Source organism: Bubalus kerabau, chromosome 13 (genome assembly GCF_029407905.1).
Source record: "Bubalus kerabau isolate K-KA32 ecotype Philippines breed swamp buffalo chromosome 13, PCC_UOA_SB_1v2, whole genome shotgun sequence".
NCBI classification, from domain to species: Eukaryota; Metazoa; Chordata; class Mammalia; order Artiodactyla; family Bovidae; genus Bubalus; species Bubalus kerabau.
The window spans coordinates 14,771,114-14,798,044 of NC_073636.1; the positions used below are offsets into that span (position 1 = coordinate 14,771,114).

At 37.3% G+C, this 26,931-nt stretch overlaps 1 long non-coding RNA gene across 2 annotated transcripts in view; it reads right to left on the reverse strand.

The window, feature by feature from the left end:
- Positions 1–2,958: 2,958 nt before the first annotated feature.
- The window catches only part of LOC129625349 (uncharacterized), a 163,646-nt gene continuing 139,673 nt past the window's right edge, over positions 2,959–26,931 (reverse strand). The window contains exon 5 of one of the 2 annotated variants that reach the window (XR_008701364.1): positions 2,959–4,412. This is a non-coding gene — a long non-coding RNA (uncharacterized LOC129625349). Of the gene's footprint in view, positions 4,413–8,594; positions 8,860–26,931 lie in introns of those variants that run through there. The other variant, XR_008701365.1, reaches the window with a different exon arrangement.

Consider the following 26,931-nt stretch of genomic DNA (forward strand, 5'->3'; position numbering starts at 1 on the left):
CAATATGGCAGACTAGAAGGATGTGTGCTCATGTCCTCTTGCAAGAACACCAAAATCACAACTAACTGGTGAACAACTGTTGACAAGAGGATGCTGGAACTTACCAAAAAAAAAAAAAAAAAAAAGGAAACCTCATGTCCAAAGACAAGAAGCCACAGTAAGATGGTTGGAAGGGCACAATCACTATAAAATCAAATCCCATACCCACTGGGTAGGTGACCCACAGCTGGGGAACAATAATACCAAAAAAGTTCTCCCACTGTTGTGAAGGTTTGGAACCCCACATTAGGCTTCCCAACCTGGAGACCCAAAAAATAACTAGAAATCCCCAAGGAATCTGACCTTGAAGGCCAGTGGGATTTGATTACATGACTTCCACAGGACTGGGGGAAACAGAGACTCTAGTCTTGGAGGACACAAACAAAACCTTGTATGCACCAAGACTCAGAGGAAAGGAGCAGTGACTCAACAGGAAACCAAACCAAAACTACCTGCCAGTGTCAGAGGGTCTCCTGTGGAGGCATGGGTACACAGGGACAGGTCATCGTTGGTGTCAACGCTCTTGGAGGATGCCATTAACCTGACCATAGAGCCCATATATCTGAGGGTTGGGTCGCCTCAGGTCAAAAAAACTACCAGGGAGGGAGTGCAAACCCACCCATCAGCAGATAACTGGATTAAAGCTTTAGTGAGCAAGGCCCTGCCCACCAGAGCAAGAACCAGTTTCTCCCACCACCAGTCCCTCCCACCAGGAAGCTTGTACAAGCCTCATAGCCTCCTCCATCAGAGGGCAGGCAGAGGAAGCAAGAAGAACAATAATCCCACAGTAACTAAAACAAAACCACATTGCAGAATGTTAATTAGCATGAAAAAGCAGAAAGTTACATCCCAGATGGAATGAGGAGATAAAACTGGAGAAAAACAACTAAATGAAGTGGAGATAGACAACCTTCCAGAAAAAGAATTCAGAATGATCATAGTGAATATGATTCAGAATCTTGGAAAAAGAATGGAAGCATAGATTGAGAAGATTCAAGAAATGTTTACCAAATATCTACAAGAACTAAAGAACAAACAGAAATGAATAATACATTAGAAGGAATCCATAGAAGAATACGGAGAAGGCAATGGCAACCCACTCCAGTACTCTTGCCTGGAAAATCCCATGGATGGAGGGGCCTGGTAGGCTGCAGTCCATGGGGTCGCTAGGAGTTGGATACGACCGAGCAACTTCACTTTCACTTTTCACTTTCATGCATGGGGAAGGAAATAGCAACCCACCCCAGTGTTCTTGCCTGGAGAATCCCAGGGACGGGGAGCCTGGTGGGCTGCTGTCTATGGGGTCGCATAGAGTCAAATATGACTGAAGCGACTTAGCAGCAGCAGCATAGCAGAATAACCAAGGCACAAGCACGGATAAATGACCTAGAGGGCAGAATGGTGGAAATCACTACCACAGGACAGAATATAGGGGAAAAAAAAATGAAAAGAAATGAAAACAGCCTAAGAGACCTCTGGGACAACATTAACGATACTGGATGCTTTGGGCTGGTGCACTGGGATGACCCAGAGGGATGGTATGGGGAGGGAGGAGGGAGGAGGGTTCAGGATGGGGAACACATGTATACCTGTGGCGGATTCATTTTGATATTTGGCAAAACTAATAAAATTATGTAAAGTTTAAAAATAAAATAAAAAAATAAAAAATAAATAAATAAAATAAAAGTTAAAAAAAATAAAAAAATAAATGCACAAACATTCTCATTATAGGGGTCCCAGAAGGAGAAGAGAGAGAAAAAGGAACTGAGAAAATACTTGAGGAGATAATAGCTGAAAACTTTCCTAACTTTCCTATAGGAAAGGAAATAATCAACCAAGTCTGGGAAGCACAGAGAAACCTCCTTCGTAGGATAAACCCAGGAGGAACACACTGAGACACATAGTAATCAAATGGACAAAAATTAAACACTAAGATAAAGTATTAAAAACAACAAGCAAAAAAATGACAAATAATATACAAAGGAACTCTCATCAGGCTATCAGCTGATTTCTCATCAGAAACTCTACAAGCCAGAAGCGAAGGACATGACATATTTAAAGTGATGAAAGGGAAGAACCTACAACCAAGAATACTCTACCCAGCAAGACTCTCCTTCAGATTCGATGGAGAAACGAAAGCCTTTCCAGACAAGCACAAATTAAGAGAATTCAGCACCAGCAAACCAGCTTTATAAGAAATGCTAAAAGGACTTATCTAGACAGAAAACAAGAGAAGGAAAAGCCCTACCTACAGAAAATGAACCCCAAACAATTATGAAAACTGTAATAGGGTCATACATATCGATGATTACCTTAAATGTAAATGGATTAAATGCACTAACCAAGAGACACAGACTGGCTGAGCAGATGAAAACATGTGCATGAAAATACTTCAACTTACTACATCACTCTGCTTCACCCTCCCACAAATTGTGTGCAATTATTTTATACTGTTTGGTTAATCATATTCCCATTATGATTTTCAATTGTAATTATCTTTTATTTTTTTATCATCTGGCTATTGATTGTGAAAACTGATAAACATCTTTCACTATTGAAAAATAAATAAATAAATAAAATAGAAGTAAAGAAGGCAAAACACAGCTGTAGGTGAAGCCAGTCTTCACTATTGAACTCGATATGATGATTGTATCAAAGTAGAATAAAAGGTGATACTTCCTTTTGGGGGGATTTTTTTTATGTTTTTGTTTTTAATTTTCCTGAACAACTAGGTTTATGGTTACATCAATTAATTACCTTAAAAGCAGGAAAATCAGGTAAGGAAAACAAAGAGCTCTGTTCTACTCATATTACTTTAAGGATCCGACTATGCATTCAAAGGACAGTGTTAAATTGAGATATGTACACAGAAAAAAGCCTGGACTAGATAAACTTTATCCATTCATTCAATCAATACATTATAAGACTCTTTTATATTCAGGCAGGGAGTGTTATAGGCATTTGATTACATAAAACAGGGCAACATGCAAAAATACAAAAAGTCTATGGCTCATACTAAGGGGAGACAAAACATTTAAAACATATATTTGAAAAAATAAATACAATTATGTTATACAGTATAATAGGGACAGATAAATGCTATAGAAGGAAAAGATCAGGGCAAATGGGTATAGGAGTTCCAAAAGAAATGTGATTTTAATAAGATGAGTCTAGTAGTGAAAGTGTTACTTGCTCAGTCATTTCTGACTCTATGCAATGCCATCGACTGTAGCCCACCAGGCTCCTCTGTCCATGGGATTCTCCAGGCAAGAATACTGAAGTGGGTTGCCATTCCCTTCTCCAGCAGATCTTCCCAACCAAGGGACCAAACCCAGGTCTCCTGCATTGCAGGTAGATTCTTTGCTGTCTGAGTCACCAGGGAAGCCCTTTAACAAGGTGACATTTGAGCAAAACTTGAAAATCATCAGAATTATGTGGACACTTGTGGGAATAGTATTCCATGCACAAAAGGAAGATCTGGCGGGTGCAAATGCCCTAAGGCAGGAGCTTGCCCAGCCAATGTATTCATAGCAGAAGGGGAAGAATTCATACACAAGATCAGAGAGGTGGTGGGGACTAAAGTCAGTCCACATGAAGACTTCACTTCTACTCTGAATGAAATACTTCTGAGGCAAAGACTCAACATGATCTGACTCACACACTTAAGAGCCATACTCTACATGTCTTGTTGAAATAATTCAGTTTATCCACAATATTTAAAAGCCGTGGTTCTGGATGTGATCTGTTAATGAAATAATTTAGATGGAGAAGAGAATCAAGAACAGAGACCTGGACATTAGGACATTGAGTCCTTTGGTCTATTATATCCTCAGTCCCCTTCTAGAAGACAGTAAAGTCAGTGAAAATGGTCCCTAGTGCCCAAGGTATAACATTTTGTATAATATGAAAAGTAAAATGCAAAAACAGAACAGAATCTTAAAAAGAATCCTTATTTTATTGAGTAACAAAAAGAGTCCAATAGAAGCAGTATTCACCATTCAAAGCTACAACCCTGGGTCCAAAATGCTGGGTTAAAATCCCAGGTTTGACACTTATTAGGCATGCAACCATGGGTCATTTATTTAGACTCCCTCTGCCTCTGAGACCTAGAGCCATTAACAGCCACCACCTGAGAGCATCATGGTACAGATTAAATTGAATAATACATTTAAAATTCTTAAAATAGTCTCTGGCAAATATTTACTTATAAACTTCTATTATCATAAATATTATTAATATCCAGGATGAACAGAATATTGCAAAAATAGATACACTTGCAGCAGGATATGTAGATGATGCCATGAAAGAATCATATTCAGTACAGATGATCCATTTTAGATGTTGCTAGCAGTCATTTATTTTCTCCAAGAGCCCTGAATATAAAGCAAAGAGAAAGATTTAGAAGCAGATGGTTCAGTAGGATATGTTACAAAAGTAGAAAAGGGAATGGAGACAAAGAGATGAATGGCTGAATTGCTAGAGTGAGAGAATCTCTATTCATGGTGGGAAAAGAGGCACTAGATGAACAGGTTTGCAAAGCGCCTCTTGCATCACTAATCTTGTCAACTGATTGTTGAATGATAATGACTCCAATTAGCATTGAATTCTGGCTGTGTTATTGATGAGGTAATTTCCAATTTTTACTTGCTTTCCTATCAGCTGGATGGGAATTCCCAATTATTTATGATCAACTTGCTGTGTCTCTGTTCCTAAGCAGACTCACTGTGTCTCTGTTCCTAAGCAGATAAAATAATAATAATGATACTGAACAAGAGAAACTCGATATTATTGGAATGGTGCAATGGAATATGTAAAGACAGAGCAGATGCACAGATATAGATACATTCCATTTATTTTCTTCTGCCGGTTGCTCCATGTCTCTACCACTCCCCACCCCAACAGATTTAGCCAACAGAGAGGCTGGACTATCCCAAGTACAGAATTTGCTTGATGGGTACTACTATCTGCATACTTTGAATATGCTCTAGAAATGAATGCTATTGCTAGATGGACCAAGATACTGATGGAATCAGAAAAGGCAAGCAGAGCTTTAGCAAAAGGATAAAGATAATCAGCATTTACAGGATTTTTCTGACACTTGTTTTAGGGTTCAGCCACTATTATTAAATTTTATTCTCAATTTCCTATGCTCCCCACCTTAAAATCTCAGTGATTATTATGAAATATTATGATTATAAATTGTAATAGTTTTAAATTTTAATTATGTAGATATAAAATTAACCAGTTCTTCAAGGATAACATCTATATTGAAAAAATAGTAATGGAAGTGGGGAACTTGAATATCAGACCAAGAATATTCTTTGTAAGGGAAACAAAATAACTATCTTCTTAAAATAAGTCCTTTAAAAAAGTTTTTATCAAGAAGAGAAAAAGACCTGCAAGAGTGTAATACACAATTAATTAAGGTAATGTTTACAGTTTAAAGCACTTAGCAGATTTTAGACAATAATTTACTCCTGCAGTTTATACATTAGACTTAATATGCAACCTAGTCATTTAAGAATATAAGAATTTGCATAATTGCAAAGCTATGTTCAAATTATATTTAAGATTTTTCATAAGTTCTCAGAATTGTAAATTTTTCCTACCTGGCTACTTAATGCATTTTCTCTCATCTTTATGATTTTAAATGTCAAATTTAAGAAAGAATTATTTGCTTTTATGCTAGTGGGCTATTTTTTCCCTCACATATCTAATCAAAATCTCTTTTTAAAGCAGGAATAAATAAAACAAAATGTCACTATTTTTCTCTGTGGTGATAGAGGAGAACTATTGGTACTTAGAAGAAAATTATAGTTAGTGTTATTACAGTTGGTTATCGTGGGTTAGCTTTCTTATTTAGTGAATAATAGTTTTCATGTGACATTCCAGTGATAATGTATTAGTAACAACAAATAAAGTTTTGTTCATAATTACACCTGAATATAAGTGTTTTCCTATTTTTGTAAAGTATATATAACATAAACTTACTATATTAATCATTTTTAAGTACAAAATTTATTTGCATTGAGTACATGCACATTCTTGTACAAGCATTATCATCATCCATTTTGGGAAATTTTTCATGCTTCAGACTGACACTCCATAACATTAAGTAATAACTACCCATTCTATTCCTCCTCCAGTCCCTGGAAATTGCCAATATACTTTCTGCCTCTTTGAATTCAACTATTCTAGGTATCTGATATGAAATTTGTCCTTTTGTACCTGCCTTTTTTTTTTTTATTTAGAATAATGTCATCATTATGCATCCATTTTGTAGCATGTATTAGAATTTCACTCCTTTTTAAGTCTAAATAATATGGTATTGTATTTAGAGGTCACATTATATACACGTTTATTTGTCAGTGGACATTTGGGTTGTTTCTACCTTGTGGCTATTGTGAGTCATCCTGCTACAAACTTTGGAAAGCAAATATCTGAGTCCCTGCTTTCATTTTATTTGGGCATATATACCCAGAAGTAAAATTGCTGGATGACACTAACCCCACTCCTGGGCATATCTCTGTATGAGATAATTCAAAAAGATATACATACTAGTGTGTTCATAGCAGTGCTACTTGCAATAGCCAAGACATCGAAATGACCTAAGTGTCCATCAACAGATGAATGAATACAGAAGATGCAGTACACGGTGATATATACAATGGAATACTACTCAGCTCAAAACCAGAATGAAATAATGCCATTTGCAGCAACATGGATGGACCTAGAGATTATCATATTAAGTGAAGTGAGTCAGAAAGGGAAAGACAAATGCTATGTGGTGTCACGTAAATGTGGAATCTAAACTATGACACAAATGAACCTGTCTATGAAACAGAGGCTGACTCACACATATCATCAGAAACCATGCAAGTCAGGAGACAATGGAATAACATTTTTAAAAAGCACTGAAAGAAAAATATCCAGAAATCTCTATGTGCAGATTGACAGTCTACAGAAGAATCAAGAAAATGCAATAAAGAACTTTGGAACGGTGTCTCTGCACCACTTGCTCCTTCCCAATATTCTCCCCAGTCTATTCTAGTCCCTTCAGTAACTTTGACATCTATCTCATCTATACAGCAACACTGCCAGACTCTGAGTTTCCCTTGCACTGCAGTTTCAGAAACTGCCCAGGTAGAAAGCCTTATCCTGGGCCTTCCTTTATTTGTTTGCCTTTTCTAAAAGATAGCAATCTTGTGGGCTTCTCTGGTGGCTCAGCAGTAAAGAATGTGCTGGCAATGAGGAGACACAGGAGACGTGGGTTCAGTCCCTGGGTTGGGAAGATCCCCTGGAGGAGGAAATGGCAAGCCACTCCCAGATTCTTGTCTGGAGAATCCCATGGACAGAGGACCCTGGCGGGCTACAGTCCATAGTGTCGCAGAGTCGGACATGACTTACACGGACATGACTGACCCACCACCACCACCAATCTTGTACAGCCTGCTATTCAGTGCCTGAAAATAATTGTTTGCTATTTTTTATTTTTAGCTTCCTACTTATTTACAGCAGTGGATAAAATATTTTTATACTGTTAGATTTAATTACCTCTTGATTTACTAATCCATGGCAGAAGTAGCTACCCTCTGATCTTTTTCCATTTTAACTGTACTAGAATTAAGTCAGAGAAGGAGAAATATCATATGACATCCCTTATATGTGGAATCTAAAAAGAAATGATACAAATGAATGTACATACAAAACAGAAAGACTCACAGACTTAGAAAACGAAATGGTTGCCAGGGGGAAGGGATAGTTAGGGACTTTGGGAATGTCAGTATACACTGCTATATTTAAAATGAATAACAAAGACCTATTGTACAGCACATGGAACTCTGCTCAATATCATGTACCAGATTGGATGTGAGGAGGGTTGGGGGGAGAATGGATACATGTATATGTATAACTGAATCCTTTCACTGTTCGCCTGAAACTTTTACAACATTATTAATCGGCTATATCCCAATACAACATATTTTGGGGGTTAAAAAAATAAATAAAAATAAAATTTTTAAAAATCCACTAAAACATACCAAAACACACTAAAAATTATTGTCAGAAAAATACATTCTTTTTAAATATATATTTTAAAAAATCACTGTTTTTACTTATATCTCATTTTGTTCCTAACAAAACTTGTGCGTTTTAGAGTCAAACACATGAGGCTTCATTGCAAATATGGGTAAGAACTCTTAGATTACCATTTGGTTTTCTCTCCTCTCATAGGAGGCAGCCATGGCTTCTCTACAAAGGCTAGGAATGGTGATTTCTTAATCTAAAGTATTTGAATGAGAAAGAATATGATAGCAATACTAATTTCTCATTAATCTGTGAATGCTTTAATTTTGCCTACTTTTCTATCCTCACCATATTATCTCATGAGTAAGACTCATCCTAAATCAGTTATCATCACAGAAATATTGATGACAGTTAAATGCGATTTGGGAATTTATGGAACACAGAACATTACACTGGCCAGCTGGGTGACATCTGGTAGTCGTCCTTTGGGTTGCTTTTTATCAATTTATATTTCACAATATTTAAAAATAGAGGTTTTCCCCAGTATATGGAAGTGGTGTGTTCCTATGAAACCTTTCATAAACTGAAATGAGGTAAAGCAGAGTATAACTCCTTTTCTGAAAGTTAACATTACACCACTTTGCTTTTTAAACAGGACTAACATTAGGATGAAAACAGCTTTTTTTCCATAAAAGCCAAAAGTCTCTTCAAACTTCTTTCAGTTAATTCAAACTTGTGGAAAGCAGTGGGGTACTTATATTCACCATGCAGTTTCATTGTAGATAATATAATAACCTGCAATGGGAAAAGATGATATTGGTGTCAGACAGTCCTTCCTCCAATACCAGTTTGCACTCACTCATTAATTTCTTCACCATCACGTTTTCTTTCTTTGGTTACTAGGCTATGCATGTTGTCTTAAACCCTCTGACAATAGGCATCCTCATGTGAAATACTGCAATAATAGTTTAGTCACTTGTTGTTTAGTTGCTAAGTTGTGTCTGACTCTTTTGCAACCCCATGGACTGCTTCTGCCAGGATCCTCTGTCCATGAGATTTCCCAGGCACGAATACTGCAATGGGTTGTCATTTTCTTCTCCAGGGGCTCTTCCTGATCCAGGGATTGAACCCATGTCTCCTGCATTACAGGCAGATTCTTTACTGCTCAGCCACTACTCCAATGCACTTATCTATCTTTTATTAGGAAAACACCTAATATAATAACTGGCCAATAATAGGTCAGTCAATTAACTCAAGCTCTTTCATACCCTACACAGAAGATTCTTATCACCTCCATATAACTTATATTTGGGGATTATACATATCCTACAAACCCAAAGAAGTTTTGGTGATCAAACTCATATATTTAAAAAACAATCGGAAACCATGCGCTACTAGGTTATGTACGATGTCTGGTTGTCAGAATCATATCTACAACGTGTACCTTGTGTGCTCTGTCCAATTTGGATTTAAATAACTCAGGTAGAGAAGCTCCCCATGGAGATTCATCCACGTAACAGATCTCACTACTACATAATTGTTCTTAAGATTCTGCTTAGATTTCCCTGTGCTTGATTTCGTCTCATCACTCTCATTAAAACAAGGCACAAGCAATACTAAGAATGAGAAAGCTGCTTGATAGTTTCTCGTTTTGATTTTAGACATTTCCACATTGTCACAGCTTTCCTTTTTATTTCGAACAACCACTTGAAATGCAACTTAAAATAGTTGACTCAATGACAGCATAAAGGTTTCCAGTGGTTTGGCTGACCCCAATTTCATTCCCCTCTCCTTCTTTAATAAAAGGAAGAGATGGTCTGAAGTGCAAAATATTTGGATGTCTGCAAATATTTTAAATGCTTAACTCAGATGCAGAAGCATTGATTTTTCTTAGATCCGATTATCTACTAAAAAGTGCTTCTTTGCGACTTGGCAGAAAATATAGTTTAATTTTATAACCGTCCTGTGTGACCCACATCAGTCACGCTACTTAGACTTATTTTTTTGTGTCAAGCATTTAGAAGGTGAACGTCAGTGCTGTCTCTGTCGGACACAAAGCCCTTGATTCATGGCTTAGAAACACCAAGGTTTTATTGGTTGCAACCTATTGTTTGCTGTCTTTAAACTATTCACAAAGGTATCTTGAGTTTACATTGCGGTTGGCATCTTGAATGATGGTTCTTATCAACAGACCAGGCTACTGGGAGAATGGCACATGGATTCATTGTCAATTTCCTAATTGCTTCAAGAATATTTACATGCTCACAACTTGATTTGGGTCTCTCCTTACTGAGGGAATAGGTATTACAGAAAAGGGGAGAAAAACAAAATGAAAAGGAAAAGGGTTGCAACCTTCCTTATCTGCCTTTCATTTAGGATTCATTCTTTTCTTTATATAATGGCTCCCTCTGGAACAATAAAATGATTTACACCTTTAAGGCTTTTTGTAACACTTCTCGCCTACACTTAATCGGCATGTACTTTAAGAACAAACTTTCTCTGTTACATAGAAAGCTGTATGATGCAAATTAGTTAATTAATTCATGGCAATAAGCTTTATAATGACATGACAGTAACTACTTTGTGCCGGTTTCCAGTTTAAAAGAATGGGTGGGAACTCTGCCTTTTTTTTTTTTTCCAACAAATATGTTACTTCAGTCTCAGATGCTTTTACCAAAATTTTATTTAAGGAAAAGACAATCTACTTCCTTCTCCATACCCTACTTTTGGTACTCCCTCCTGAAGAAAATCTATCCTCAAGGCTCCAGTTTTCTTCCATTAATACTGCATCATTTCTTATGCTCAGGGTGTATTTTACTCCTGTTACTGCAGAAGTTTTTGAGAGCTGGGACTTTAATTTTGTGTTTCATTCATCTTGATATTCAGGCCTAACACAGTTATCAACTGCATGACAAATTCTACATAAAACAAATGGATATAAACTCTATCTTTATAGCAAGAGTAAAACACGTGTATCAAAAAATCCCCATGGAATTCAAATAATTCAATTTCAATGAGACATGATTATCATAAATAATGCCCTAACAAAATAAAACTTTTACTAGACTTGCCTTTGTGTAACACCTTTTGAAGACTAAAATGAGGAATTTCTCTGAATTCATCCCACAGTTCAGGTTGCTTAATTTTCCTGGTGATTCTTGGATCTACTGTGGGTGCTAGGTCACTTTAGTCATGTCCAACTCTTTGCAATGCTATGGACTATAGCCCACCAGGCTCTTCTGTCCATGGGATTCTCCAGGCAAGAATACTGGAGTGGGTTGCCACACCCTCCTCCAGGAGATCTTCCTGAGCCAGAGATCAAACCTGTATCTCTTATGTCTCCTGTACTGGCAGGCGGGTTCTTGACCACTAGTGCTACCTGAGATGTACTTCTATTGCAAGTTCAGTTCAGTTCAGTTCAGTCGCTCAGTCATGTCCGACTCTTTGCAACCCCATGAATTGCAGCGCACCAGGCCTCCCTGTCCATCACCAACTCCCGGAGTTCACTCAAACTCATGTCCACTGAGCCGGTGATGCCATCTCATCCTCTGTCGTCCCCTTCTCCTCGTGCCCCCAATCCCTCCCAGCATCAGGGTCTTTTCCAATGAGTCAACTCTTCACATGAGTTTGCCAAAGTATTGGAGTTTCAGCTTTAGCATCAGTCCTTCCAATGAACACCCAGGACTGATCTCCTTCAGAATGGACTGGTTGGATCTCCTTGCAGTCCAAGGGACTCTCAAGAGTCTTCTCCAACACCACAGTTCAAAAGCATCAATTCTTCAGTGCTCAGCTTTCTTCACAGTCCAACTTTCACATCCATACATGACCACTGGAAAAACCAGAGCCTTGACTAGACAGACTTTATTGAATGGCTTATTCATTTGACTGAGTTTTAGCTTATTGACATTTTGAGTAAATATTAATTCAGTATGGCTTTTAACTGTATTTTAAAAACATTAAAATTCTAATACCAGTGAGAGCAATGAAGTATAATCATTGATATGATTGAATAGCATGACAAAAATTATAAAATAGAATTAAGTTATAGCAAATGTACTTAACTGAAATTGGATGCAGGAGTGGGTTCCATAAAAATCCATACATCCCTGGAATTACATTTAAAATGGCATATCATATTTTTCAACATATTATCCAAAAGTTCTAAGAACTACTATCACCAAACCAAATACTCCTTCACATAATTTTCCTTATAACTCACTCCCACAGCCACTGGAGAACAATTTATTTTCAGTTTCCATATAATTTCATGATTTGATGTGTTAAACAGACATGATCAAAGAAAACATTGCTCTACATTTGATATGTTGAATTTATTAGAATCAAGTTACCATAGACTTATTCTCTCAGAAATGTGCTGGAATAAGGAAAGAGCAATCACATAGAATTTGTGTGTGTGTGTGTGTGTGTACATATGCATACGCATACAATGGAATACTAATCCATGCAAAATGAAATCTTGCTATTTCCTACAACATGGATGAATCCAATGGGTATTATGCTAAATGAAATAAGTGGGACAAATACTGTATGAGTCTCTTATATGTGAAATCTAAAAAACTAAACAAATGAACAAACCAAACAATAGACTTGTAGATACAGAGAACAAATTGGTAGTTGCTAGATGGGAGGACGGAGAAGGCAATGGCACCCCACTCCAGTACTCTTGCCTGGAGAATCCCATGGACGGAGGAGCCTGGTGGGCTGTAGTCCATGAGGTCGCTAAGAGTCGGACATGACTGAGCGACTTCCCTTTCACTTTTCACTTTCATGCACTGGAGAAGGAAATGACAACCCACTCCAGTGTTCTTGCCTGAAGAATCCCGGGGACGGGGGAGCCCAGTGGGCTTCCGTCTATGGGGTCTCACAGAGTCAGACACGACTGAAGCAACTTAGCAGCAGCAGATGCGAGGAGGGTTGGGGAAAGGAGAAATAGTTGAAGGGGATTAGAAGTACAACTGCTGCTACTGCTAAGTTGCTTCAGTCGTGTCCGACTCTGTGCAACTCCACAGAGACAGCCCACCAGGCTCCCCCGTCCCTGGGATTCTCCAGGCAAGAATACTGGAGTGGGTTGCTATTTCCTTTTCCAATGCATGACAGTGAAAAGTGAAAGTGAAGTCATTCAGTCGGGTCTGACTCCTAGTGATCCCATGGACTGCAGCCTACCAGGCTCCTCCATCCATGGGATTTTCCAGGCAAGAGTACTGGAGTGGGTTGCCACTGCCTTCTCCGAGAAGTACAAACTTTCAGTTAAAAACCAGTTCAGTCACAGAGATGTAATGTACAGTACAGAGAATATATTAAGTATGTTAGAATAAATTTGTCTGATGACATGGTAACTTATCCTGGTGATCATTTCATAATGCACAAAAATATTAAATTACTATAATTGAACATTTGAAACCAGTATAAAGTTGTAGGTCAATTGTAACTCAATAAAAAAGAAATAAACATTGAATTCTGTCAAATGATTTTTTGTATTATTGAGATAATTGTATGATTTTTCTCCCATATTTTGTTAATGTGAAGAATTACATTGATTGGTTTTTTAAAAGTCAAACCATACTATTCATTCCTACCATAACTTCCACTTAGTCATCATGTATCATTCTTTTCTTTATATGACTGACTTTAACCTCATCCTCATATTTATTCAAGGAAATTTATGTCTTTGTTAATGAAAGATACTGGACTGTGGTTTTCTTTTATATCTAGTCTGCATGATAAGGGCATTACTGTTCTCATAAAAGAAATGTTGCATCTTCCTCTATTTTCTGGAAAAGTTTAAATAGGGTTGGTATATTTCTTCTTAAATATTTGATAGAATAGTTTTACTGAAAAAATATATGCTTATGTGTATATGTTTATATGTATAGTAAAATGTGTAACATTTTACAGTATATATGGAGATATTTTATTCATCAATAAAATGCATTAAGGTTAGTACTTATATCATTATTACGAGAGTTAAAAATAGGATAACTTATACAAAGCAATTTAGGCATTATCTAATAACCCAGCAATAAAAGTAATAATAAATACTATGAATTTTTATTATATTTATTATTTGTACTAGCTCATTTCTCAAACGACCCTTTTCCTCTACTCTGTTAAAAAGTCAAAACTGTTTATAACATTGGTTTGATGAAACATATAAGAAATCAAATCTACAAATAGCATTAATTCACAGAGACTTTTCAAAGAAACTGAAATCAGGATAGTAAAAAAAAAGTAGAATCCAATGTATTTTGAACATTGAACAAATATAAACTAATGTAAGGTAAATTTTGTGGCTAAGAACAAATAATAAAAGCAAATCAAGATATATTAGGTAAATGCAATGACAGGACAGAATATCTTGCTCTTGCTGAGCCTAAATAAATACATACATAAATAAACAATAACAACTTTACAGTAATATATATCCAGTGCCTTGGAAATGTTATAAATAAGAGAGAAGGGACTATTGTAGAAGGCTGAATATTCTTGCCTGGAATATTCAGGCAATTAGAGTGCTATGAGGCACTTAGGAGATTAGACAGTATCAAAACATGACTCTCAGACTTTGAATGATGTTTTACAATAACTATGATCTCTAAAGCTGTACTCAGTGATTTTAGGTCTCTGGTAGAAACATCTACACTAGTGCATTAAGAATGAAAAGTCCAGACAGTTCCTTGAGCAGAACATTTTGCAGGGGGTGGGGGACTGTTTCTAGGTCAGGAAAAGTCCCAAGGCAATGATGCTGATGCTGATGTCTACCATTTGGTTAACTACTTCTGCCATGGGGTTAGAATTAATACTGGGAAGGAGGTACAGGGAAGGAGAAAACACCGAGAGGCAAACCAAGCTGGGTAAGTTTCTTTGCTGTGCGGTGTGGAGATGAAGTGCTAACAAGAGGTGAGAGTACAGGGGATTAATAAGAGCATCTCAGCACATACCTATTTCCCTTCTCTTTGTAGTCAGCCTGCATATTATAGTTAGGAGGCTTTGTGACTATTGTTTGTTGTAAGTTGCTAACTCATGCCCGACTCCTTTGTGACCTCATGGACTGTAGCCTGCCAGGCTCCTCTGTCCATGGAATTTTCCAGGCAAGAATACTGGAGTGAGTTGTCATTTCCCACTCCAGGGGATCTTCTGGACCCAAGTTCTGAACTCAAGTCTCCTGCTTGGCAGGCAGATTCCTTACCACTGAATTCCTTCCCTTACCAGGGAAGCCTACCTCCCTACCACAAATATCTCTTGTACACCGATAACCCATCATGAGCTAAGAATGATAAATATATAGTGTAAATGCATCTACTCTATACAGTCATACTCAGGTCACACCACTGTTTCTGAGAGGGCTTCTGCATTAGTCTCTGAGCAACCAATTGTGGTCAGATGGTGGTCAGATCTACGGTCAGATGGTGGTACTCTGACCACCAACTGGTCCACAGCACATCTTGTAGAAAACTAATTTCCATTAAGGTGCCACTTCCTGTCTTTTCTCTTTGTCTTCTTTTAACATGATTATAAACCTTAATTGAACATTTCCATTGCCTGGAGAGTTTCTAAAAGTAACAGTGCCCAGAACTGACCCCAGAAATTCTGATTTAATTGATTTGGGAGGGGGGAGTCTTGTTGTTCAGTCGCTAAGCCATGTCTGACTCTTTGCAACCCCATGGACTGCAGCACACCAAGCTCCCCTGTCTTCCACTGTCTCTGAGTCTGCTCAAATTCGTGTCTATTGAGATGCTATCTAACAATCTCGTTCTCTGCTGCCTCCTTCTCCTGTTGCCTTCAATCTTTCCCAGCATGAGGGTCTTTTCCAAAGAGTCGGCTCTTTGTATCAAGTGGCCAAAATATTGGAGCTTCAGCTTCAGTATCAGTCCTTCCAATGAATATTCAGGGTTGATTTCCTTTAGGATTGACTGGTTTGATATCCTTGCAGGGGAGGAGTCTAGATGCCAGCTTTTTTTCAAAGCTCCCCCAGGTAATCGTAAGGTGTAGCCAGATGCAACTTTCCCAGGAGGGAATGTATATGCAGACCCTAGCAAGATACAGTGAGAGAAAGAGCTTACCAGGTTCTTTTGTCAGTTTCATAAGAAGTGTTGAGGCAAAGGCATGTTGAAAGAACAGCACGGGGTAGTAGAAAAAGAGGATGTAGCAAATTTGAGGGTATTGATTCAGAGTTGCTCAGGACCTGCTGTTCCAGATCACAAGGAACATTAGAAGTTAGCTTTCTTGTTTTAAAGTCAAACTGTTGTTTTTTTGGTTTTTTTACAAGCTATGTCTTTTGCCTTTGGATCTGGGTCAGATAACACAGAAATTATTTTTAGACATCACTCCTCCTCTCTGATGGTTGGAATGCTTTCTAGCATCACGTCTATAGAAACTTTAATAGGTGAAGCTGAAGGCATTGAATTGGTCCTTGTTCTGTTGGTATGTCTCACCTCTTATCTTACTTAAGTTTACTAGATAAAGTAAAATAAACAACAACAAAAAAAAAACAGCTGTTAAATTTCAAGTAAATATTAGAACTTCCTGTGATGCTTTGTAAGGCATCCATGATGTATTTTATAGTGATTCTTCCTACTCCACAATTAAATAAGACAGTACTTCATACTGTGAGATGTAAAAGTTAAATATAATTTAAGAATCTTTAAAACATAGCAGGTTAAGGATTCTCACTTTAAGCTTACTTGAGATGTTATTTATATTTCCTTTGGAATGCACATTTTCATAACCACAAAAAGCATTCTATTATAAGTAATTGTATTACAGGCAAAGGGATGGACAATTTTGTCCCATCTCATGTTACTCAAAACTTGGTCCACAACAGAAGTATTGGAATTACCTGGGGGTTTATAATGCCAAATCTCAAAGCCCCCAGGTGGTTTATAAGCAATTAAAATGTGAGAATTACTGAGATCCAAAACATGCTTCCTTATCTGCTATATTTTGTTGTCCGTGGAAAAAAATGTTCTTTAAGAAGATTTATGGAGCAAACTTTACAGCCTCAGGAACCACAAGTTCACACCGCATTCTTGGTTCAGTCATTCACCTTGGTTCTTTTGTTTGGGTTTTTGTTGTTGTTGTTTGCTATGCACCTGACTTCTTTTGATATCATTCTTCATTAGTAAGTGGAAGAGTTGAACTATACCTGATAGGTTCACCATTCTGTGCTGTGCTGTGCTTAGTCCCTCAGTCATATCCGACTCTTTGCAGCCCCATAGACTGCAGCCTGCCAGGCTCCTCTGTCCTTGGGGATTCTCCAGGCAAGAATATTGGAGTGGGTAGCCTATTCCTTCTCCAGGGGTCTCCCCAACCCAGGAATCGAACCAGGGTCTCCTGCATTGCAGGTGGATTCTTTACCAGCTGAGCTACCAGGGAAGCTCCCACCATTCTATTGCTCTCCAATAAATCAGTTTGATTTATTGGAGTAGGTATGTAGGTTGCCAGTATGTAGGTTGTAGGAAAACAGTGGAGAGGGTAGAATCTGGTGATTCTGAATCTATGGGATTTTGTTTCTCCCAGTACCAAATCAGTCTACCCAGCAACTAACAAGTAGAAATTTTGTGACAATAAGAGATGTATAGAGTTGCATACTCATCAACTCCTACAACTCATGCACAGACTTTCATAGAAATATTTTTTCGCAATGACAAAAGCTAATGAAGGCCAAGTAGCAACTCGTTTGTTCCTCCTGTACTACCAGAGAACTAGCATTTTTAAGAAGCGTTATAGATGCAACATATGTACATGCATTTATTCATGCACATTAAGTGGTTGGCAGCTCATCACTGCTCTAACGAATTGATTTAATTTTCTTTAAATTCAAGAAGAGTTATTGTAAAAGTAATCCAGCGGTCCTTATGTTCAGGTTCTTGTGTTTTTTTTTCCCCCCTTTGGGAACCCTTGGGAACACAAAAACAAGAAAAATATTGACAATTTATTAAAAAAAAAAAACTGTCCAGGGCTCATTCTGAGGTTCTTTCACTTTGCAGTCCTCACACCTTATGCCAGGGGGGCATGCTTGTCCAGGAGGATGAAGTGAGGTTACCTTAGCATGTAGGGAGCACCCAAACCAATTGCTTTAGATTGTGGAAGTTTTCAGAGATGTGAGAAGTGCAATTGACAGCCATCCAGCTCCCATCAGCAAATAGTATTATCCATAATCTTCACAAAGGTTACTCTTTGAGAAACTTACAAGGCTAAACAGTTGGTGAGACTATAGTCTGAATACTGTGTATAAAGATGCACATTCCAAGACTGCTTAAAAAAGCAAAAAAAATCATATATATTCAGCTTGTTCAAAATAGAAGAATTTAAAACAATTTTGTTTCAATAGAAGATGAAGTAATAGGAACTTAATAAAATTGGTATATTAAAGACCATTTAGTGATATTAAAACACAATATAATATCTACTGAAAAACAAAAGAACAACTACACAAAATACATCACTTCAGAAACCTAAACCCTTCTTTTCAGTTATCTATCTCCATCACAGATAACCACTGTGGCACTTTTTAAAAACACAGTTTAGCACGTGCCATCAGCAAATTAAAAGTAATATACAGGAAATGCAATATTAACCAGCTCTTCACTATATCTTAACATTTCCAGTGAAACTGAAAGTGTTAGTTGCTCAGTCAAGTCCAACTCTTTGTGATGCCATGGACTGTAGCCTGCCAGGCTTCTCTGCCCATGGGATTTTCCAGGCAAGAAAACTGGAGTGGGTTGCCATTTTCTTCTCCAGGGTATCTTCCCAACCCAGGGATTGAACCTGGGTCTCCTGAATTGCAGTTTCTTTACCATCTGAGAAACATTTCCAGAGTCTATCATAATTGTCAAGTACCTCAAACTGCAAAATCACTAAGCAAGTATCAGTTTATATTCTAAAATTGACAATAGACTTAAGATCTGTAAACCATTTTAAATGTATAAAACCCGAAGGAGTTTTGTTTCTATATTTTTAATATAAATACTAAAATGATGTGGTTTTACAGAAAGGCATATAAAGAAAAATAACAAGCATCTGTGAACTTTCCACTGGAAATTTTCTCATTGAAGGGTTAGTAGAGCTATAAATGTTTCATGACTTTGTATCCTAACAGTCTCCTTTTTAAAAATCTCTCTACATTAGCATAATTAATAAATTATAGGAGAGAACTGAGCTATGACATTTAATCTCTGGCAACCTGTGCCACCAAGTTTCCCCAGAAGAAATGCTTAGCATGGAATCAGGTGTCCTTGTTTGGTGATGAGCTCTGATTCCAAAAGAATTTCTTTCCTCCTTTATTAGAGTACATTTCTTTTTGATATCTGTTTATTTAAAAAGATCATATTTAAATTATTATAGAAAGGTTTCAAGGTTTTAATACACTCACTGTTTTTCCTTTCGCTTTTATTTTGGACACGTGGAGGGTAAAATAATACTAGTCTCTGTATTTTGGGGGATGGTCATCTGGTATGCTGTTGAAAACTGCAGCCTGCATTATATTCCTGATGGTATGCATTATGAAATTTATATAGAGCTCTTACTGGGGAGTTAAAACAATAAAGATACATTAGACCTAATTAAGCAATTATCCCACAACCAATTCAGTAGTTCTGAACCAAGAGGAAAAGCACAGAAGCCAAATTTTCTCCTTTCCTTCCTCTGTTATTTGAGGCCACCCCACTGTCTGTGGTTTGAGCTGTGATTTGATTAGTGAACTCTTCTGAGAGAGTGAAGTTGCTTAAAGATTAACACCTATCTGATGCTTAGACTCCAGTGAGCAAGCATTTCTTAATTTTGTTGTAAATTTTTGAAGTGGGATTCTTAGCAAGGTGAAAAAATGCTATGGCCTCAAATGTGACCTCACAGAGTCTAAATGTGACAAAATGGCCTGTGGAGTGCTATATGGTTTCATAAGGATTGTTTTTACATGAAATTTTTGCAAAGATTCTTTTTTTTCTTCCTTCCACCTCCCCCAAAAATGAGTGTGTGAATTTGTCAAATTGAAATCTTAACCATTTCCTTTTATATATATATAATATGTTATAAACTATATATTATAATATATATACTATTTACATATATAGTATATACATATAATATATATACTATTTATGTATATATATAGTGAGTTTGCATGCATGTGTACTCAGTTGTGTCTGACTCATTGCAACCCCATGCACTGTACCCTACCAGGCTCCTCTGTCCTTGGGATTCTCCAGGCAAGAATACTGAAGTGGGATGCCATTTCCTCCTCCAGGGAATCTTCCCAACCCAGAGACCAAACCAGGGTCTCCTGCAACTCCTGCATTGGCAGTGAATGCTTTTACTACTGAGCCACCTGGGAATCCCCATATACATATAGCGTATTTTTCTTCTTCCTATAGTAAAGCATTTAGCCATGATCTTAAGGACTTCTTCCCCGATTACTTTTTTGCCCTCCAGGTGTAAACATACTCTTACCTAATTGAAGATGCTGTTTTTAAATAAAGTGTTCAAAGAACTCTTTCTGGATTTTCATCACTTTCCCAAGCATTGCTAACCCCCATCTTGCGTCCCAAAGGTCCTATCTCTGTGAAAGATGCTCCGTAAGTGTTAAGAAGAAAGTGCTAAAAGTACAAATATGATTTATTTTGATATCATTCTCTTTAGATATATTCTGATTCTTCTATTAAATACTATGCATTTACATATATTTATACATATATATATATCTGGAAGACATATTCCAAAAGTTTACTGATGAGAAAAACAAAAGAAAAAAAAGTAGAAACTGCTGTAAATTATTCCTAAGTTTGTGCTCTGAGCAAGTATTGTGTGAATATGTAATCATCACCATATTCCCAGGGACTTTTGTGATCATTTTCTCATTTAAATATGCACATTTGCAGACATATAACTTGGACTGCAAGGAGATCCAACCAGTCCATTCTAAAGGAAATAAGTCCTGGGTGTTCATTGGAAGGACTGATGCTAAAGCTGAAACTCCAATACTTTGGCCACCTCATGCGAAGAGTTGACTCATTGGAAAAGACTCTGATGCTGGGAGGGATTGGGGGCAGGAGGAGAAGGGGACGACAGAGGATGAGATGGCTGGATGGCATCACCGTCTTGATGGACATGAGTTTGAATGAACTCCGGGAGTTGGTGATTCATGGGGTCACAAGGAGTCGGACATGACTGAGTGACTGAACTGAACTGAACTAAACTGCTACAGATGTGAATTGAGTGTGTGGTGGTCATTATCTCACGTACTACCTCAAGGACTTTATTGGTGGTTATTATCACAACATTTATACCTCTGATTTTCAAGTTTTCTGTGTCTCAATATTTTACAAATGTGTCAATTCCTAGGACTTCCATTGTTAATAAGATCTATGCAAGACAAAGAAAGGAGGTAAACAGCAGTTCAATCACTGTGTAAATTATTTGTGGGCATACACATTCTCTAATTCTTACTGGACTTTTTCTTTTACACCACCTCTAAAATCTCATAGGTGTCCCTGGTCCTATTTGTGATAATTTATTTAAATATTTCTTCAAATTACACAAATTAAATAAAGTTACATGTGTGCTTAGTTGTTCAATTGTGTCTGACTCTTTGTGACCCCATGGACTGTAGCCCTGCCAGGCTCCTGTGCCCATGGAATTCTCCAGATAAGAATACTGGAGTGGGTAGCCCTTCCATTCTTCAGGGGATGTTCCTGACCCAGGGATCGAGCCCAGTTCTCCTGCATTGCAGGCAGATTCTTTACCATCTGAGCCACCAGGGAAGTCCAATATAAAATAAAGTTAAAGATCAATAAAAAAGCGAGGCATCTGTATTTCTAATATAACGATATCTTTTTGGTAGATCATATGCTACTGATTCAAATTTCTTTGATTTTATGAGATATTAAGTGAAGATCGTCAAAATACCTGTTCCTGCATGAGAATATACTTTTGAAGAACTCATAAGTATCTTTAATGTCAATTTACTGAATGTTTATTTCCACATACTGAAATAAACTCCAGAGAAGTCAAGTTACTGGTAAGATTTATTTTTTTTTGTAGAAGAAGAACCAAAAGAGAACTGGGTGTGATGGTTCGTGACGGTTAATATTACATGTCAATTTGACTGGACCATTGAGAGTCCCCATGTTTAGTCAAACATTATTCAGAGTGCTTTGGATGAACTTAACATATAAATTGGTACAGTCCATAAAACAGACTCCCTCTGTAACGTGGGCCGGCCTCATTAAATTAGTTGACAGTCTAAATCGAACAAAAAGGCTGAATTCCTCTAAGCAAGAGGGAATTCTTCCTGCCCAATGTTGGTTTTTTTTTTGTTTTTTTTTGTATTCATTTTTATTTATTTGGCTGTGCCAGGCCTCAGTTCTTAGTTGCAGCATGCAGGATCTTTAGTTGGAGCATGTAGAATCTTTTAGTTTGGAATAAGAACTATTAGTTGCAACATGTGGGATCTAGCTCCCTGACCAGGGATCAAACCTGGGCCCCTGACAGTGGGAGTGTGGAGTCTCAGCCACTGGACCACCAGATAAGTCCCCCTGCTCAATGACTTTTAAACTGGAGCAGCAGCTCTTTGTGGATCTTAAACTCGATGGCTTTCAGACTGGAACTAAACTATTGGCTTCCCTGGGTCTCTAGCTTGCTAACTCACCCTGAAAATCTTGGGACTTGTCAGCCTCCATAATCACATGAGCCAAATCCTTATAATAAATCAATCTCTCTATATATAAAGATACAGAGATATATGTCTTTATGTCTACTTATCTGTCTCTCTTATTGGATCTATTTCTCTGCAGAATCCTAAGATCCTGGACATTATGTAACATCACAGAAAGGACTTTTTCCATTCTTCAACTCTACACTGTCTGTTGAAACTTAATATTAGGTGAGAGAGAGGTACCATGCTACACACTCAGGAGTCAATAGGCCCTTCACTGCCCTGGAAGGCCATGAGTCCTATGGGGCCTTCAGAAGAGTGGGAGGAGATGGGGCAGCATAACGCTGGGGATATGATTTATTGCCCCTCTCTGATTGGCCAGAAAGAAGACACAGAGTCTTTCTTTGGTGAAGGAAGCTCTTGAATGCATTCTGAATTTCAGGCTGCCTGTCATTTTGTGTTTGTCTTTATTCTCTGATCAATTTGAGGAATACAGGAATGCCTTGGAATTTTTCTCAACAAAATGTATTATTATATTGGTTTATCCTTATAAACATTATTTACAATTACTATTGATTTCCAAACTTAAATCCCAGATTTTTAAGTACATAATACATTTATATCATATAAATATATTTATATACATCATAAATATTTGGTCAGTCAATATTTTATCAGTTTTCTCTATATATTTAAATGCAGGGGAATAGTATTATTTTCAAGAGTACTATGAGCACATATTAATGATATTTTCTGTAATGTAATTCAACTATAGCAATAGGCTCTATGAGAATATCAATATCATACATAGTATAACCCATCATAACAGTAGCACATAGCCCTTGTTACTGTTTAAAAAATAAACTTCAGGTTTATTTCATGCAATTTATGTTCTGAAGGACATACGGACACTCAGGTACAAATCTGTATATTAATGAGCTAGCTATGCTGTGTTTAGATTTCCACTGTGTCTTTCTTTGATAGTAATTTTAAAATAAAATCTATTATAATACTGACAAGCCTATGCATCTCAATGAAACAAATCAAAGTTCATTTCTTAAAGACCATGATCCTTGGATAAAATATTGTTAAATACTTCATAATCTATTTCATATGCAGCTAAAAAAGAATAATAGACAGAGGTCATCAGATTTCTCTATTGCCATTTTATGATGTTGGTCAAAGGGTACTTTACTTTTCCCCACATTAGAGATTTGATGGTCTCAGCTTCATTTTAATAACACAGAAATTTAAATGAAATCAAGTCTATTTTGACCCTCATTTGTATTCAGATGGCCATTATGGAGATTGAATTAGAGAAGAGTGGTCAAATATTTTGAATGAGAATTCTGTGGGAAAACTGGAGAGCTGATACATGAAGTCAAGAATAATACATGAAGTCAAGGTAATAGGTTTATGAGAAATAAGTCTTCCTATTTGTTCTACCAAGGAGGTAAATTGGAAAACTTACCCTTTTCTTCACATTTAACTAGTATTTCCTTATTAATATACTTTGTATTGTATTTCATAGCTAACCCAGAGGATTGAGTAAGAGTATTTGTGAATAAATTTCAAATAGAAGCCTGGAGATGGGAGATGAAAAGAAGGGGAGTGGGATTAAGTGCTGAGCTCTGGTGAGGCAGCAATTACTCTTCAGGAGGCCACGGGGTTGCTCAGGTTTAAGAGCCAGTTCAAACTGTTATTTAAAAAAAAAAAAAGTGTAGTTGCCATAGCAACCAAAGTGCCACATGACATTGATGTTTTCCCTCCTGAGAAGAAGAAAACCCATTTTAAAGCAACTGTCATACACCAAAAAGAAAAAAAAGTTTTCTGATAGACTTACTGAACTTTTAACCTGCTTCCTCAAGGACCAAAAAAAAAAAAGAAGAAGGAAAAAATTCAGAGAGTTTGCCTTATTATTTACAAAATAATCTGAACTCCACCATTCTGTCGCCTCTCCTAAAATGCAATCATGTCTTAGGTGATACTTAAGCTTATGTCAAGGAAGAGTAAGTGGATAAACTGCTTCTTAATAAAGCAAGGAAACTGTGGCCTGTGTTTTTCAAATAGATGACTGACTGATTTCCTTGAAAGTCTTCCCATTCTGACATTGATCTACCTTGAATACTTTATTTATTTATTTATTCATTCGCTCATTCACTTTCTTTCTTTCTAAATGCCTTCATATTTCTGCCATTGGACATCTCATTGTAACACAAGGGTCATCTATCAAAAACTTACTCAAGAAAATATAGTCAGCATTCAATGATTTCACTTGATATTAATAAAAGATAAAGATAGCACTGCATTGTGTCTGACTCTTGCGATCCCATGAACTGTAACCTGTCAGATTCCTATGTTCATGGGATTCTCCAAGCAAGAATACTGGAGTAGATTGCCATTTCCTTCTCCAGGGGAGCTTCCCAACCCAGGAATTGAACCCAGGTCTCCCACATTTACCAGCTGAGCTACAAGGGAAGCCCTGATATTAATAAAAGGGTAGCATTAGTTCAAAATTGTGGCTAGCCATCATCTCCCAGTTCATTTATGTAACAGGTTCATTGTGATTACGCTGAGAATATATTCAGCACATTGATATTTGGAAAGGATCATAAGTGAAGAGAAGAGGACCAAGAACTGGGTCCTTCAATATTGAGGGGGGTCAAAGATAAGCATGAAAAACCAGCAAAAGAGAGGAAGACGGAACAGTCAGTGAGATGATGTCTTTATGCCATGTGCTGATGCTGCTTCCCCACCTCAGCCCTATACCCACTCTAATGGCATTTTAGACAGTGAGACCAAATTTTAGCTCCTCTGACCTAATATGATGCGTGCTCCATGCAGGCTGCATTGATTGTCGGCCCTAGGGAGGTGCCCTGAAGCTGTGTCCACGTACTGTCACTCTTATTCGTCTGTACCTTAGTCCTGTCTGCTTGCTGGGTCACTGAATGAAAGCAACCTTGTCAGCCTCTAATGTCTCTGGACCTTGACCACCTCTTTGTATTCTTAGATATATTAGGCAGAGTGTTATGGTGCAAGTTTGATCTGGAAGGAAATATTGTCAAGAACATAAAGAAACCACACTGTGAAATCAAAAAAAGAATAACGTAAGAGAAGCTCAAAACTGGGTCCAATATTAGTGAATTTCATGGTAAATTTGCATAATATATCAATTTTTCTATGCATTATTAAAAATATTGTAGGATCTCTGCAAACTCTGTTCTACTGTCTTCTAGCTCTAAAAATTATTGTCAGGAGGCCTGAGGTCTGTGTGATACTGGTTCTCTTGTACATGGCTTGTCCTCTTGTAAATGCCTGGTAACAGTTTTCCTGGTATTTGTCATGATATTTTAAGCAGCAAATTGAGATCTTTATTTCAGGAAAACTCCCTTCTTATATACTATTAAGACTTAGTTACTATGTATTTAGTTTTGGCTGTGCTGGGCCTTCATTGCTGTGCTCAGGCTCTCTCTAGTTGCAGCGAGTAGGGGCTCCTGTTTGCTGCAGTAAACAGACTTTTATAGCGGTGGGTTCTCTTGTTTCAACGCATGGACTCCAGAGCTCAGCAGTTGTGGTACACAGGCTTAGCTGCTTCAAGGCATGTGGAATCTTCCTAGACCAGGGATCAAACCTGTGTCCCCTGCATCGGTCATTGTATTCTTAACCACTGGACCACCGGAGAAGCTCCTCTTATATTCTGTTTTGAAAAATGTTGATCTTTATTTATTGGGTGCTCTACTTCAAAGGTACCAATGACTTTTGCTTAATTTATTTTCAATGTCACACAGTTTTTTTAAACTTGTTTTAACATGTTTGTCTTTTTTGGTCTACATTTGCTCAAGATTTTTCCTGTAATGAAAAAAAAAAATAACCATGGATTTGGATGATTCTAATGTCATGTTATTCTTCAGAGAAATTATTTTGGCCCTGTATCTATGTAGTTAGAGCTATAATTTCTCTTTTTATAACATTTTATCTTTTATTTATTTTCTTTTTGGAATATTTTTATTGAAACCAGTTTTAATAAGATGTCATAATAGGGAATAAAGAAAAAAGAATTTCACTATGCTCATTGGGTTATATTTTCTTCCAGGCACTCTTTACTTCATCATGCTCTGACCACCTCCTTCCTGCTTTTCTTCCTTCCTATACTTTATTTCAGAGAAGGCACTGGCACCCCACTCCAGTACTCTTGCCTG